The sequence below is a fragment of the Scyliorhinus torazame genome, chromosome 7 (genome assembly GCF_047496885.1).
Source record: "Scyliorhinus torazame isolate Kashiwa2021f chromosome 7, sScyTor2.1, whole genome shotgun sequence".
Classification (NCBI taxonomy): Eukaryota; Metazoa; Chordata; class Chondrichthyes; order Carcharhiniformes; family Scyliorhinidae; genus Scyliorhinus; species Scyliorhinus torazame.
The window spans coordinates 84324907-84342430 of NC_092713.1; the positions used below are offsets into that span (position 1 = coordinate 84324907).

The 17524-nt window shown below is 47.0% G+C and overlaps 1 long non-coding RNA gene across 1 annotated transcript in view; it reads left to right on the forward strand.

Moving 5' to 3' along the window:
• LOC140427295 (uncharacterized) overlaps window positions 1–15936 on the forward strand; it is a 151941-nt gene extending 136005 nt beyond the window's left edge. Inside the window, exon 2 of the long non-coding RNA XR_011948447.1 lies at window positions 15450–15936. This is a non-coding gene — a long non-coding RNA (uncharacterized lncRNA). The remainder of the gene's footprint in view (window positions 1–15449) is intronic.
• The last annotated feature ends 1588 nt before the right edge of the window (window positions 15937–17524 follow it).

Genomic DNA, 17524 nt, shown 5'->3' on the forward strand with positions numbered 1-17524 from the left:
GTGATGAGCTGCCTTCTTGAACCGCTGTAGTGCTCGAGGTGTAGGTTCACGCATAGTGCTGTTATGGAGGGAGTTCCGGGATGTTGCCCCAGGAACAGTGAGGGAATGGCAATATATTTCAAAGTCAGGGTGGTGAGTAACTTGGAGGGAAACCTCTAGGTGGTGGGGTTCCCAGGTATCTGCTACTCTTGTCCTTCTAGATGGTAGTGATCATGGGTTTGGAAGGTGCTGTCTAAGGAACCTTGGTGAGCTACTGCAGTGCATCTTGTAGATGGTACACATGGCTGCCACTGTTCGTCGGTGGTGGAGGGTTTGAATATTTGTGGAATGGGGAGCAACTAAGTGGGCTGCTTTGTCCTAGATGTTGTCAAGCTTCTTGAGTGTTGTTGTTGGAGCTGTACACATCCAGGCAAGTGGAGAGTATTTTGCTATGGTCCTGACTTGTGCCTTGTAGATGGTACAGTCTTTGGGGGGTCAGGAGGTGAGTAACTCGCCCTAGGATTCCTAGCCTTTGACCTGCTCTGGTAGCCACAGTATTAATGTGGCTAGTCTCGTTCAGTTTCTGGTCAACGGTAATCCCCAGAATGTTGACTGTGGGGGATTCAGCGATGGTAATGCCATTGAATGTCATGGGGCGGTGGTTAGACCCTCTCATATAGGAGATGGTCATTGCCTGGCACTTGTGTAGTGCAAATGTAACTTGCCACTTGTCAGCCCAAGCCTGGATATTGTCCAAGTCTTGCTGCATTTGGACATGGACAGCTTCATTATCTGAGGAGTCGTGAATGGTGCTGAACATTGTGCAGTCATCCGCAAACATACCCCCTTCTGGCCTTATGATGGAAGGGAGGTGATTGATGAAGCAGCTGAAGGTGGTTGGACCTAGGACACTACCCTGAGGAAGTCCTGCTGTGATGTTCTGGAGCTGATATGATTACTTTCAACCACCTCAACCATCTTCCTTTGTGCCAGGAATTAAACAACTCACTTGAGGACTAGGCTCCACAAATATCCCTATCCTCAATGTTCGAGGAGCCCCGCACATATGTGCAAAGCACAAGGCTGAGGCATTTGCAACAATCTTCAGCCAGAAGTGCCCACCTCTTGTACGCAGACCTCAAAATCAACCAAGTGTTATGGGACTGCAGACTTATTGAGTGACTGGGCTGATTTGGGAATCCTCTAGCAACAGGTGGGCATGGATAATTAACTAAGGATGGCTCCTGGATCACCCTGCAATGTAACTTTATGTGCATGGAACATTAACCCTCATGGTCCAAGCAAAGCGCTCAGTCTGGCAGTGCAGGTTAGACTAATGCCAGCGCTCGTGTTGAGAGCACAGGATGCAATTGAGTGGCCAAAGCTGCTACCGCTCTGCCATGTGGTGCAGGGTCAATGTGGGTGGCGTTTTTAATCAGCTATTAAATGAGCTGAAACTGGGCAATTATTTGGCGACCAGGACTTTCTGGAAACTCCCTATCCCTTTCAGAATGCTAACTCTGTACAGCCGCACCTTTCAAATATAGCTCCTGGATTACTGAAACTCTAAGGTCATGGCAGGGTCAGTGAATTAGAGGCCAACCCGCCAGCAATCTGATGTTAAACCTGTGTCTGCTCATTTTTTTTACTAGGTGCCTCACAACACATTGGAAAAACCTGCCATTGACTTCAGCGGGTCCAACATTGCTTTCCCTGCCCTGACATCAATTGCCAGTTTTTGGGATGATTCCACCCATAAATTCTGTTTGTGACAAAACAATAAACATGGACTTGGCTAATCAACCGAAGACAACCATTATATTTGGAAAAGAAACTGTGACAAGGCACATGGATAGGCAGCCATGTTTGTCTCCTTTTAATCTCTGAAACACTGACAGCAGAAAAGTAAGATACAGCAACAGCAGAAAAGGCAGTAACACCTATGCCTTAAAAGAACTGGAGGATAAAACATCACAAGGTCTACAAACCTGTTCCTTTTTCAGTCCATCAATACAATAAACTAACCTTCTGGTATTGACCAACTAACTAGGTGACCTGAGAACGCCCAATCCTTCGGGAGAATCCTGAAATAATTTTAGCAGACAAATTCAGCTGTTGAATTCATCTATACTAGCCTCAGGATGCTTTCTTCATCAGGCCTGCACTGAGTGTTTTCCAGAACAAGACAGTCCTGTGAATTATGAACTATTATTTTTCTTACAGCCAGTAAACGTGTACTATTCACTTTGCCATAATCTTGGAGGAAAAACACCAAATTACACCTGGAAATTCTTTACTTTAAATAAGACCTGAGAGTTTTTTTAAAAATCATAGAATCGTTACAGTGCAGAAAAGGCCACTCAGCCCATCGAGTCTGCACCAGCTCTCCAAAAGAGCACTCCACCGAGGTCCATTCCCCCGCCCTATCCCTGCAACCTAACCTAAACACCTTTGGACATGAAGAGGAGATTTGGCATGGCCAATTAACCTAACCTGCACATCTTACCTGCACATCTTTAGCATGTGGGAGGAAACTGGAGCACCCAGAGGAAACCCACACAGAAAATGTTCAAACGCCGCTAGCTTTCACCCAAGGTCGGAATTGAACCCAGGTCCCTGGCACTGTGAGGCAGCAGTGCTGATGATTATGCCACCATGTCTCCAGCTAAAGATGGCTGACAATGTAAATTCAGTCACTGGCAGAACTGCTGACCCAATTTCCAGACACGGATACTTCTAAATGTCTTGTCTTTTTATTACAGTACAGTGGAATATTATTCTTCCTGTTAGTTTCTTGCAAAATACAAATACAAATCCTCCATTTTCATTTTGACAGTAGATGTTGCCACGGAGACAGCAATCCTAGCTCATAGACCAAAGTACCACATCAAATTTGGTTATAAAATCTAGTGGCACCTTAAAGTTACAACAGTAATTAATACCTGCCTATACTACAAAGACATCAGCCCACTTCAATAGAATAATGGCATTCTGGGCTCTCAGCCAAGCCTCATTATCCATTCTTGGCTGATCCAGGAATCTATTGCTCTGTTACAGTAGCTGAGCCCAGGGAAAACATTGCTTGATTTAAAGCCCAGGCTCTCTGACCACTGCTGTGAAGTGCACATTGTTTATTTACACAAGGTTAAAAGCTTTCAAGTGCTTACAGTTTCTGAGGGGGTGTGAAGTCGCAGTGTGGGGGTGAGAGGGTGTGACAAGTGAGGACTGGAGGATCTTTCTGTTTTTATTTTAACTGGGATTATATCCCACAGCACAAAGGCATCTGGGTCGGCCTTTGAGCAGCCTGCCTCAGCACCTGGCAGCCCCTGTGGCTACCTCTAACCTCTCTCCCAGGTAAGCTGGCCTTACTGCAGCCTGCAACTGCCCCTTACCAATAAAGATCCCACATTTGCAGACACTTTCCCCTGAGGCGAGTGTGCCAAACCGGGTATTTTCCCAACTCCAACTATGTGCTTTGATTCACATCGGAGCACCCCCCCCCCCCCCTGGGGGGGGGGGGGGGGGGGGGGGGGGGGCTGGCCTCCGATGGGGTCTAGCCCGCGATTGGGGCCAACCAACCGGCGGGCCGGCCTCTCCTCCCCCCGGCCTACTTTGTTGCACAGCCGGCCCCTGAACCTCCACGCCATGTTGCGTAGGGGCCGGCGCACTGAAGAAGTCCCACGCGCATGCGCGGGTTGGCGCTGCCCAACTGTGCATGCTCGGGTAGCACGGCGCCCATTTGAGCGCCGGGAAGGGAGGCTGGAGTGGCGTGAACCGCTCTAGCGCCATGCTGGCCCCCTGTGGGGGACAGAATCGGTCATCCCCATGCCCGTTTCGCGTCATCATTAAACGCGACGGCGTTCACGACGGCGCGAATACCTAGTCTCCATTTTGGAGAATCGCCCCCACAATATACAATAAATACTCAACGTAAATACATAGACTTAGACATCGGGCGAAGCATACAAAGTATAGTGCTACCACAGTAAAGAAGATGCGTCGAGAGATCAGTTCAGCCCATAAGTGGGCCTTTTGGGAGTCTGATAACAGCAGGGAAGAAACTGTTTTTGATACTGTTAGTGCGCGTTCTCAGACTTTTGTATCGTCTGCCCGGTGAGAGAGGGTGGAAGAGAGACTAACCCAGTTGGGAGGGGTCTTTGATTATGCTGCCTTCTTTCCCAAGGCAACGGGAGGTGTAGACAGAGTCAATGGATGGGAGGCAGGTTTGTGTGATGGACTGAGCTGTGTTCACGACTCTCTGTAGTTTCTTACCGTCTTGGGCTGAGCAGTTGCCATACCAAGCTGGGATGCAGCCAGATAGGATGCTTTCTATGGTGCATCTATAAAAATTGGTAAGAGTCAATGTGGACATGCCGAATTTCCTTAGTTTCCTCAGGAAGTATAGGCGCTGTTGTGCTTTCTTGGTCATGCTGTCGACGTGGATGGACCAAGACAGATTGTTGGTGATGTGCACACCCAGGAATTTGAAGCTGTCAACCATCTCCAGCTCGGCACCGTTGATACAGACAGGGGTGTGTACGATACTTTGCTTCCTGAAATTAATGACCAGCTCACAGTGAGCAGTCAGTGGAGTGCGCAGACACATTGCTGCCTTGCAGGCTGCACCAATGGTAGTCCAACCCAACCTCATGGCCCACCTCCTGGCCGCCCTCCGCTACTCCCCGGCCCTGGCAGAAGCCCCTCTGGCCAGCAGCATAACTGTCAGCACACTCTAGCGGTGTTGGACACTTTTCGTACCCCCGCTCTCTCCCTCAGCAACCACAGCGCCTGTTTCCTGATTTTAAATACCACAAGTGAATCATTCCATTGGTAATTCCTCTGTCAGGAGCATCGTGGGGGGCCTGGAGTTGCTGGGTGTGGCCCATTAATGATATTCCAACTGCGCTTACTGTACAATTTGCATGACAACAACGGCGTGTGGCATGAAACACATTCACGCTGCTGTCAAGGCACTCCGCGGAGCATGACATTACACCAGGCTCCCTGTGCTGGCCTCGATTTTCGGCTGGCTAGTGATTCTCCGCCCGATCGCGTTTCCCGACTCCGGCATCGCTGGATGGAGAATCCAGCTCGCTGTATCTGTGTAGAGAAGAAACAAGTCAACATTTCAGACCCACCCTTTTGTCAAAAAGCCCATTCCCAGGACAATGCTTGAAGCAACACTCCTCTCCACAGATGCTGTGTCTATTGTATTTGTTGTTTCTCGTATTTTTGGTTTTAGTTAATGTCTACAGTCTGAGGTGCAAATGTTAAACTAGACACTCTCTTGAATTAAATATCTTATTCAGGCAGGCCAGCAGCGTGGGTTCAATTCCCGTATCAGCCTCCCCGAACAGATGCCAGAATGTGGCGACTAGGGTCTTTTCACAGTAACTTCGTTTGAAGCCTACTTGTGACAATAAGCGATATTCATTTCATTTCATGAAGAGAAAACAATTACATTTTTAGGATCAGTAACTTTGCAAATGTAGCAGAATGGTTGCCGCACACCGTCACTCCTTTAAAAGTGGAAAAGGTGCAGTTAATTAACTTGTGTCCAGCCCTAGACCACCAATGTTAAATACTGTCTCTAAATACACAGGCATTGTAATTAATAACATGTCACCTCTTACTTGAGGATTGTTCTTACATGTTCCCATGTTTCTTGAACCTGCTCAATAGATAGGATGGCTCTTTGAATTATCAACCTTCCGGCACAGCTACACTTGCTAATCTAAAATGTCAAATACTGCTGAGAAAGTTTAGAGAACGTTCTCAAACACAATTATTTTAACTCTTTGTGCACCAACTTTTATTTTGAACTGTCCTTTTTTTATATCACTTTAAATCTCTGAAACAATGACCACTTTTTTTTACATTGAATAATTCAATATAAAGTTGTCTCATGAAGGAATCCTCTAAATATTGGGATGCTAGTATTTTAATTAATCTTTCAGCCTGTATTGCACAGAGCAGAAAGGAAATGAGGTATTCCTTCTGCACTTGGGGATTCTATGGATTCTATAGAATCAAACTCACCAGCGTCGGTGAGGTGATATATAACACCTGATGCAAAGTGTATTGCATATCAAAAATCAATTGAAAATTACCATCCCTCACTATTTTCCTAACAAACAGCTAATTAACTCATTTCCCAAAAGTATATTGTGACCTCCCATGATGGATCAGTTGGTGCATCTGCTACTCAGCATGTAACTGAGCGGTGCGATGCAAGCTTCAATTCAAAGTTAGCTCTTAGCTGGAGAGATTATCTCAAAATGTCTTGGCTTCAAATGAGAGAATGCTTAACTTGGCTTCTATACTTGACTGCCAGTCAAGTAAAGCTTGCTGAAAGTTCTTGCACGAGTGCATGCTAAGTTAGCAGATCTCAGCTGGGTTACTGGTAGGAGTATTATAATTGGAATAAGGAGGGGAACATCAGCCAGGTCCTATCACTATCCAGTGATCCCTGCTGGGAAATGTGTATGTGCTTGATGTGGGTTAAGACATGTTCAGGCTTGGTTGTAATTGGGAAATTTAGATGTGACTTTCCAACCATTTAAGTTAATAGTCGGAAAATTCTGCCCAGCCTGTGACACTCACTATCTAAGTTTGTGCAAGAAGAATCCAATAGGGTTCTGCTCTTGATTGCTATTGAATGAGTCTTATTGAAAATCCGTATGTGGATAATGGATCAAATCAGGATTGGCCGTGATGTGCAAGTCTTTGTGAACCTGGGACCACTGTAAAACTGCCAGAATCCTACTAGTAATTCTAGGCATGATGCTGGAGGGCTGGAGCACAACCAATCTTACACCATTGCTTAAAATGGGAAAAATGGATAGACTGAGTATATACAGGCCAATCGTAGACTGAACGTAGACTATGGGGAAATTACTGGAAAGAATTCTGAGGGAAATTTTCTTTTCAATAGACATTTATTAATCAAAGGTAGTCAGCAGTGATATTTTTAAAATATTTTATTCAGGCATTTGTATAAACAAACAACAAACAAACCAAATAAAAGCAGAAGTGAAATTGTACAACATCATAAATAACCAACACCCAATCTCCCGCCCTACCCCTCCTCCCGTCCTGCCTTCCCCATTTTAACTGCCTTATTCCCCCCCTTCCCCTCTGCTGACACCTCAATCCACCTTAAAGAAGTCAATGAATAGCTTCCACTTCCGAGTGAACCCATCCACCAACCCCCTCAAGACGAACTTGACCTTCTCCAACTTCAGGAATTCTGCCAGGTCACACACTCACACCCCTGCTTTCGGCAGCGCCGAGTCCCTCCACCCAAGCAAAATCTGTCTCTGGGCTATCAGGGAGGCAAAGACCAAGACATCGACCTCTCTCCCTCTCTGGACTCCCGGTCTTCTGACACCCCAAATGTCACTACCTCTGGACTCGGGGCCACCTTCACCCCCAATACCTTGGATATTACATCTGCAAACCCCTGCCAGAGCCCCTTCAGTTTCGGACATGCCCAAAACATGTGACATGATTCACGGGCCTCCCCGTGTACCGTTCACACTAGTCCTCTACTCCCTCAAAGAACCTCCTCATCCTCACCACCAACATATGCGCCATGTGGACTTCTTTAAACTGAATAAGACTGAGCCTCGCACATGACGAGACATATTCACCCTCCACAGAGCCTCTTCCCACTTCCCAGCCTCAACTTTTCCCCCAGCTCCTCCTCCCATTTCCGCTTAATGTCTCACATCGGAGCTCCCTCCCAGTCCAACAGCTCCTTGTAGATCTCGGACACCTTCCCCTCCCCTAACCCATCCCTTGACAACATCTTATCTTGCAGTCCCAAGGGTGGCAACCCAGGAAAGGAAGGCACCTCTGTCCTCACGACGCCCCGGACCTGAAAGGACCTAAAGCCATTCCCCCTGGCTCATATTCCTCCTCAATGCACTCTAATTTCGCAAAGCTGATCCCTACGAACAGGTCCCCGAATCGTTCAATCCCTGCCTGCTGCCACCCCCAAAACCTCGCATCCAGCTCCTCCGGTGCAAACCTATGATTATCACAGATCGGTGCCCACACCGAGGCACCCTCCAGCCTCAAATGCTACCTCCATCGCCCCCATACCCACAAGGCCGACGCCACCACTGGGTTCACAGAGCACTTGGCCGGCGAGAACAGCAGAGGCGTTGTCAACCATGCCCTTAAGCTCATTCCCTTACAAGAAGCTGCCTCCACGCCCTCATGCCGACTCCTCCCCCACTTCCCATTTCCTGACCACAGCGATATTTGCCGCCTCATAGTAATTCATTATATTCGACAACGCCAACACCCCTTCCCCCCAACCCCCCTCCCACCCCTCCCCTTCGCTCCCAAAAAATTCTCTTGTCCCGTGGGGTCTTCCCCACCCATACAAACCCCAAGATCAGCACGTTAACCTTCTTAAAGAATGACTTTGGGACAAAGAGCGGGAGATTCTGAAATATAAACAAGAACCTTGGCAGCACCGTGATCTTCACTGTCTGCACCCATCCTGCCAACGACAGTGGCATCACGTCCCATCTCTTAAAATCCCCCTTCATCTGCTCCACGAACTGAGTCAAGTTTAACTTATGTAACTGCGCCCAACTCCGCGTCACCTGGATGCCCAAGTATCTGAACTAGCCCCCACCACCCACCACCTTAAACAGCAGCTCCCCAACCTCCTCTCCTGGCCTCTGGTCTCAATCGGGAACACTTCTCTCTTTCCTATGTTTAGCTTGTACCCCGAGAACCGACCAAAGTCCTCCAGAATTCCCATATTGGTGCCAATGCCCTCCAATGGGTCCAAAATATATAACAACAAATCGTCCACGTACAAGGAAACTCTGTGTTCGACTCCCCACCACCCACCCCGCACAATCCCTTCCCAATCTCTTGACACTCTAAGCATCATTACCAAGGCAAAAAGCAACAGGGAGAGTGGGCTCCCCTGCCTTGTCCCACGGTGCAACCCGAAATATATCGAGCTCACCCGGTTCGTCCACAGACTTGCGGCCTTGTACAGCAACCGGACTCAGTCCACAAACCCCAGCCCAAACCCAAACCGGCCCAGCACCCCCCACAGATATTCCCACTCCACCCAGATGAAAACCTTCTCCCGTCCATCGCCACCTCCACTTCCTGCTCCTCCGGGAGCATCATAATCACATTAGGCAACCTCCTCACAATTTGCCAACAACTGTCCCCCTTTCACAAACTTCATTTGGTCCCCACCTATCACCCCCAGGACACAGTCCTTAATTTGCAAAGCCAACACCTTCAGCAACAACTTAGCATCCACATTCAGCTGCGATATTGGACAGTACGATCCACACTGCTCGGGATCCTTATCTTTTTTCAGTATCAAGGAAATGAATGCCTTCGATAGTGTAGGTGGAGTTCCTCTCTCTCCCTAACCTCATAATGTGCCCTCACGAGCAACGATCCAAGGTTCCACACCCCCAGACTTTTTATAAAACTCCATCGGGCACCCATCTGGGCCTGGGGCCTTCCTTGCCTGCATCACCCCTATGCTCTTATCACCTTCCTCAACCCAATAGGGCCCCCAAACGTTGCACCAACTCCTCATCCACCCTGGGAAACTCCAACCTGTCCAGGAACTGTTGCATTCCCTCCCCCCACAGCCGGGGCTCCGATTCATACAACCTTCTGTAAAATTCGGCGAACACCCCATTCACCCCTACTGGGGCCAGCACCACCCTTCCCGTCCCATCCTTCACTCTGCCAATTGCCCTTGCCACCTCCTATAGAATCATAGAATTTACAGTGCAGAAGGAGTCCATTCGGCCCATCGAGTCTGCACCGGCCCTTGGCAAGAGCACCACACGTAATCTCCCGCCTCCACCCTATCCCCATAACCCAGTAACCCCACCCCACCTTTTTGGACACTAAGTGCAATTTAGCATGGCCAATCCACCTACTCTGCACATCTTTGGACTGTGGGAGGAAACCAGAGCACCCGGAGGAAACCCACGCACACACGGGGAGGATGTGCAGACTCCGCACAGACAGTGACCCAAGCAGGGACTTGAACCTGGGACCCTGGAGCTGTGAAGCAACTATGCTAACCTCTGTGCTACCTTGCTGCCCCTATCTCCTTAGCCTTCTCCCCATACTCGTATATTGCCCCCTGACCCTCCACAACTGCCCTACTGCCTTTCCCGTGGACACCAATCCAAACTCCACCTGGAGTCTCTGCCTCTCCCTCCTGTCCATCCTCAAAATCTCTTCCACCAGCCTTGCCACCTCTGCACATTTTGCCTTCTTCCTCTGCGCCCAAATCGAAATAAACTCCCCCAAACCACCACCTAGAGTGCCTCCCACAGCATGCCCGCCATGACCACCCCCATGTCGTTCAGCTCCACGTATCCCCGGATGACGGCCCTCACCCACTCGCACACCTTCTCCTCTGACAACAGCCCCACATCCAGTCTCCACTGCAACCACTAGGCCTCTCCCCCAGTCCACTTGCAAATCCATCCAGTGCAGCGCATGGTCTGAAACCACAATCGCTGAATACTCTGAGTCGACCACCCCGGCAAACAATGCCTTGTCCACCAGAAAAAAGTCAGTCTGGGAGTATACCCTGCATACATGGGGAAAATAGGACAAATCCTTTGCTCTTGGCCTCCCAAACCTCCACGGGTCCACCACCCATTGCCCACCCCCCTGCCCATAAACCCCTTCAGCTCCTTCGCCACGGCTGGCACTTTCCCCAACCTTAGGCTCGACTGGTCCAAACTTGGCTCAATGACCGTTAAAATCCCCTCCCATGATCAACCGGTTCGAGTCCAGGTCAGGAATCTTCCAGAACCCTTCTCATAAACACCACATCATCCCAGTTTGGGGCATAAACATTTACCAGGACTACCGGCATCCCCTCCAGCTCCCCACTAACGATCACGAACTTCCCCCCTGAATCTGCCACAATGTTCCCCACATCGAACGCCACCCGTTTATTCACCAGTACCGCCACCCACCGCGTCTTCATGTCCAGTTCGAAGTAAACCATCTGCCTACTAATCCTTTCCTCAGCCTTATCTGATCCCCTATCTTTAAATGCATCTCTTGTAGAAAAGCAACGTCCGCCTTCAGACTCCTCAGGTGCGCGAACCCACATGACCATTTGACCGGCCCATTAAGTCCCGTCACGTTCCACGTGACCAACCTGGTCGGGAGCTGTCCACCCCTCTTGCCTGCCGACCAGCCATATCCCTTTTTGGCCAGCCAATGGCCCGTGTCAAGCGACCCTCCAGGCCCACCCTCGGATCACCATCGTCATCATTCCTCTTCCAGCTGTGCCAGAGCAGGTACACCCTTGCAGCACCCCTTCCCCCCCCTCCCCCAAACAAAACAACAGCTCATCCCCCTCCCCTGCACCAACAACCTGACCACCCTTCACTGTGCTCCCGTTAACTAGCCCGCCCAGCTAGCATGGCAGCTCCCGTCCAAGGCCTCCAAACCACCTACCCTCCCTGATTCCTCTGCCCCCCCCCCCCTGTCCGCACTCCCTCATGAAACAAGGAAACAAAAAAAAAGAAAAAGGTGCACTCATCCTTGATGCTCCCCTGGCACCCTGCCACCGAACCCAACAAAACTTTCAAAGGAGAAAAAGCTCCCCAAGAACAACCAGAAGAAAACACCTCCTCAAAAGTTCAATGTCCTGGGCAGCACAGTGGCGCAGTGGTTAGCATTGCTGCCACCGCGCCGAGATCCCAGGTTTGATTCCGGCTCAGGGTCACTGTCCGTGTGGAGTTTGCACATTCTCCCTGTGTTTGCGTGGGCTTTGCCCTACAACCCAAAGATGTGTAGGCTAAGTGGATTGGTCACACTAAATTGCCCCTTAATTGGATAAAATGAATTGGGTACATTAAATTTTTTTTTTAAATGTTCAATATCCTCCTTCTCCTGCCAGTCCATTGTCCCTCAAAAACTCCATCGCCTCCTCTGGCCGACCGAAATAAATTCTCGGGGCAGCAGGATGGCACAAGTGGTTAGCACGGTTGCCTCACGGCGCCGAGGTCCCAGGTTCGATCCCGGCTCTGGGTCACTGTCCGTGTGGAGTTTGCACCTTCTCCCCGTGTTTGCATGGGTTTCACCCCCACAACCCAAAAGATGTGCAGGGTAGGTGGATTGGCCACGCTAAATTGCCCCTTAATTGGAAAAAATGAATTGGATACTCTAAATTTATAAGAAAAGAAGAAAGAAAAATAGTATTCTCGATTCTGGAAAGCCACCCAGAGGCGGGCCGGGTACAGCACTCCTAACTTTACCCGTTCTTGAAGAGGGCAGCCTTGACCCGATTAAACCTGGCCCTCCTCTTCGTTCGCTCTGCGCCCAGGTCTTGGTACACCCACAGCTCATTCCCTTCCCAGGAGCACTTCCTCGTCTGCCTCGCCCACCGAAGAATCTTCTCTTTGTCAAAGAAGCGGTGCAACCGCATCACCATCGCCCTTGGCAGCTTGTCCACCTGTGGCCTCCTCATCAGCGCCTATGCGTTCGGTCGACCTCCAGCGGCCGATCAATGCTCCCTCCCCCATCAACTTCTCCAGCATTTTGGCCAGTTACGTGCCCGCTTCTGCTTCTTCAGCGCCTTTGGATATGCCCACGATCCGCACGTTTTGCCTTCTGCAGCGGTTCTCCAGATCCTCCTCCACCTTTTCCTTTAGTCTCTTTTGGGTTTCCCGCATCACCCCCACCTTGGCCACCAACGAGGTGAGCTGTTCCCCGTGCTCCCCCACTGCCTCCTCCACTGTCTGGATCGCCTGGCCCTGGGACTCCAGCCTCTGCTCCACTCTCTCAATACCCGCTTTGAGTGGCTCCACCACCTACCGTGATGGAGCCACCCATCTTCCCACCCTCCGAAGTTATTCCTCCTTCATATTTACATTCTTTCCCATCCTGTGTGTGTCCAGAATTCTGAATAATGACTCTTGATCTTGGTCTCCTTCCATCCCAGTGGTGGTAAGCCAATGATTATTGGTTTTATTGAGAGGGGCTCCAAAAAAGCAAGGAAACAGTTTCAAAAACAGGCAGATAGATCTAGTTATTATTTCAGTAGCTGAGTATTAGGATTGGCATGTCCTAAATTTATTGACATGTCAGAATTAAACAAAAAAAACTTTTGTAAAAAACCTATTGCTTCTGCTAACATCCTTTTTGAAGAACAAAATCCCAAACAGGAAAAAGCAGAAGTTAGTTTAAAAAAGAGGAATAAGTGAAAACACAGGAAAAGACATTTCTAAAAATAGGTCTCACTTTAAAGAAGAATCAAAGGGAAGTGGAAAAAGCAATGTGTTTGGAAGTCATTCTAATCATTGACTTTTACAGCCCACATGGAAAAAGACGTAAAAGGAGAACTACTTATAATTTAGTTCTTGTTAATAGTATTGAATGGCCAGAGCCCACTGCAGAGAAACATGAGATTGTATCTTCAGGTTGATACCTTGCTCATAATTCATGATTGCAGTACAATCAGGGTAGAAAATGTTTTTCAGTTTTCAGAATTTTCCTGAAGAACTTTGGACTGTGAAACCTACACAGAAACATAAAAATGGTAGGCCAGAAGATAGCCATTTAACCCTCTGAATTTAGGTTTCATAGAATTCCAGCAGTGCACAAGGAGGTCATACGGCCCATCGGGTCTGCACCAACCCTCTGAAAGAGCACCCTACCTAGGCCCCATCCCTGTTACCCCACCCAACCTGCACATCTTTGGACACTAAGGGGTAATTTAACAAGGCCAATCCATCTAACCTGCGCATCTTTGAACTTTGGTAAGATACCCAAGCAACAAGAGGAAACCGGGAGAACATGCAAACTCCACACTGACAGCCAACCAAGGCCAGGATTGAACAACAGGTCCCTGGCGCTGTGATGTAGCAGTGCTAACCATCGCCTTTTGAGGGCTGATTTGTACACAATTTAATTTTATTGCTTACTTCCCAACACCACATTCGTGTATTGCGTTCCTCTCATTATCTAATATTTTTGAATGCTGTAATTTAACATCGATCACCACATGTGGCAAAGTATTCTTCATTCCACTAACTCTCCAGATGAAAAAAAGATGTTCTAATCTCCCTCTTTAAATGCTGTTTTTAACTCCCCCTTTATATATGTGTATATATCTTCTCATATACTTGTCTGTGATTTACTGGTGAACAGAAGTAATGTATTTATGGTTACCTTGACGACCCCTCTCATAATTTTGAACATTTCCATCAATTCTTTCCCAAAGCTGCTCAGTTCCAGAAAATGTCATCCTAATTATTGTAGTTTCTCCTCATAACTCTCATCCCTGTTATCATCCATGTGATTTTTTTCCAGGGCTATCGTTTTTTAATGAGGAGCCAAATTTGCACACAGTGTTCTAGATGTGGTCCAACCATTGATTTGCACAGTGTCACATTGACCTCTGTGTCTGCGGATACTTCTCCTAATATAAACCCAAAGATCACATCTGCTTTCTTAATCCTTTTTTAATTTGTCCATTCTTATTTAAGAACTTAACGGAACTCTGTATCACGATCCCTTTGCCCTTCCACCACATTCAAATTTTTACCTTGTTTTATTTTTCCACTCTTTATTGTCATTCCCAATTTGTATTCACGTTTTTCTGTATTATGCTGCTTCTGCCACTTATCTGCCAATAGTTTCCAGCATTCTTCTTGTCAGTTTGATGCTTCAGCCAACTTTCATTTTGTTAATTATACCTTTGTGGAGAAACTCTCAGAGCCATTACCTCCCAGTGTGAGAATACTGAACTCTTTACCATTAGTCCTTCAGCTTTCGATATCTATATCACCGTTTTTCTTTTAATTTAAATTTTCATAACTAATTTTTTATCTTGCAGTTTATCAAGTGCTTTTTGAAGATCATATAAATGATGGAAACCAGGTCCCGTTCCCTTTCACTATACTTCCTGTTACTCTCCCAAAATATTAGTAAAACACAACTTACACTGCACTAAATGCTGTCTTGTTTTACACTCATCTCAGATTAAAAACAACTCCATCCACTTCTTCAATGTTAATATTAGAGATTGTAAATTGCAAAATGTAAATTATATGCTAATCAAAATGAGTGCACTCTCTGTGATATTTGATCATTTACATAAAAGACGAATTGGTGTACAAAGTCCACTTCAATGCGGATCATCATTCTGACCACTTGACATTTCATCTGTTAAAAAGCTGAAAGCCATTTCAATTTATAATTGAAATCAATAAGTTGAGGGTTAAGTTATTCAGCTCGTTCGTGCAAGAAAAACCATTACCTTCACATTCAATGTCCTTTCACAGAAACAAAGAACAGAAATTCACTTCAGATTTTTCTTCTTTTCTTTCACACCGATTTTTAAGTCTCCTCCCCTGTAGGCACTGGCTGTTGTTTAAGTTTAGTTTCAAGGGCATTGTCTCTCCTCCAATGTCTTATCCATTTTTCACCAGGTGAGGACTAGAAAGCTATTCATCTCTTCAGGACGTCACCAATGAACTGGCCTTCTACAAATGACCACATGTAGGTGTTTGCCATGAGGAAACATGAAACCACGGCTGCTTTTACCCCTGCCTTGACTAAGACTGCTGAACATTGTTGAGATCAGCCAAATAGAAGCTAACTGCAGATCAACCCTGAAACATTCTTCCACTACCATATAGAAGGACATCTTAAGGTCAGCAGAAACATGGGAACACCACCATCTGCAAGTTCCCCACCAATCCACTCACCATCCCGAATTGGAAATATATCGCCGTTCCTTCACTGTCGCTGGGCCAAAATCCTTCACCTCCCTCCCTAAAAGCACATGGACTGCAGTAATTCAAGAAGACAACTCACCACCACTTTCTCAAGGCAGTTAGGAATGGCGAATAAATGCTGGCCTTGCCAGCGAAAACCATATCCCTTGGCTGAATTTAATAAACATGTTGAGGTGAACTTTGTTTCAGTTTCTCAGCTTCTTATATTGTCTACTTTTACTTTTTTTTTAGAAATGTTCAATAACTTCTTTTGGACCAATTTGAGCGAAGTCAGGTTTGATCCAAATTCACATGATGTAAGAATTTACTGGGAATTTAATCAGTGAGATTTGGTAAACGTGCTTTGCTTTAAAAAAAAACAATAGATAAAGCCTTCCTTATCTCAAGCAGTCTGGATAGAGGCATATTGTTCCAGAGGGAGTGGGCTAGATTCTCCGCTGGTGGGATTCTCCTTTGCTCCGGAAGCGCACCCACCCTCGGGGATTTCCTGACGGCTTGGAGCTGCCCACAATGGGAAACCCCATTGGCCAGCTGGCGGAATGGAGAATCTTGCCCAGTGAATTTAACTTCTGAACCTGCTGGGTGTCATCTCTGCATATCTCCAAGGCACAAAACACAATATCTAGTGAAAAAGATTTAGAATAGTATAAAATTTGTGACTGCTGCACCTTTCCTTTCTTTGGCATGGGGTCCACTGATGCCATGGGGTTAATAGATTTTGGGATTCAAGACATACTTGGTTGCAAAAGGCATGAATTGTTAGCAGGTTGCAACAGGCATGAATGGTTAGCAGGTAGTTGCCACCAAAGCATTTGGGACGCTAACCAATTAACTAATTCATGACCAACTGATTGAAAAAAAAATCAATTTAACAAATTAGGGAATGCCTATGATCATGATTTAACTTTCGAAAAAGCCACAACTTTGGCTAAAAATGGAATTTATATTAAGCTCCTCATAATCGTCAAATCTAGGTGTATGTGAGGTGTATGGAGCCCCATTACCTTCTCTTAATTGCTCAGATTCCACAAGTTTATGATCAATCCCAAAACCTCGAAGAATGTACCCCAATTGTTTGACTAATGCTGGAGAATTACCCACTGTAATATGGGAGACAGATCATAGGTGGGTGGGAAGCCGGAGTGAAGGCCAGGCTAATTGCTTTCTTTGATGGGTTCCCCACCCACCTTCAAATACTTTGGCAGGTGATTGTAAAATCCAACCTTTTATATATGCTCAGGTAACCATACAATCAATGCCCTCCAGCTGAATGCATTTAACTTCAATTAAATTTTTTAAAAGTTACGCATCTGGCTCAATCTCTTAGCCATTGTTGAAGGCTGACCAGGCGTCCATAACAACCTTGACTTCTGATTAGACATTTTATCTCAACTGGCAAAGGAACATTCCTACCCCCAATGTTTGTCTATGAGTGTTACACTGCTGCTTTATTTGGGAGGAAATGTGAGATGGAACTCTCCCTCAAAACCTGTCTCAATTGCCTTTTCACCCACATTCTTATTTCTTCCATTCCACTCACTCTGAATAGAGGTTTAAATCAAATGGGCACGATTCAGCCAAAAGATTTCGAAGTGCCGTTTTGGATGATTTTGGTGGAGTATGTCGCATTGGCTGCAATGGTCGAGATCGCAGCATGTATTCAACCGCACCTTATTCCAAAAATGAGCTCCTAACGTGAATCTCGCCATGCCTGGCTCCCTTGCCATGTGATTTGCCCGACTCTTGGATCAGCTGGTTGCCGCGAA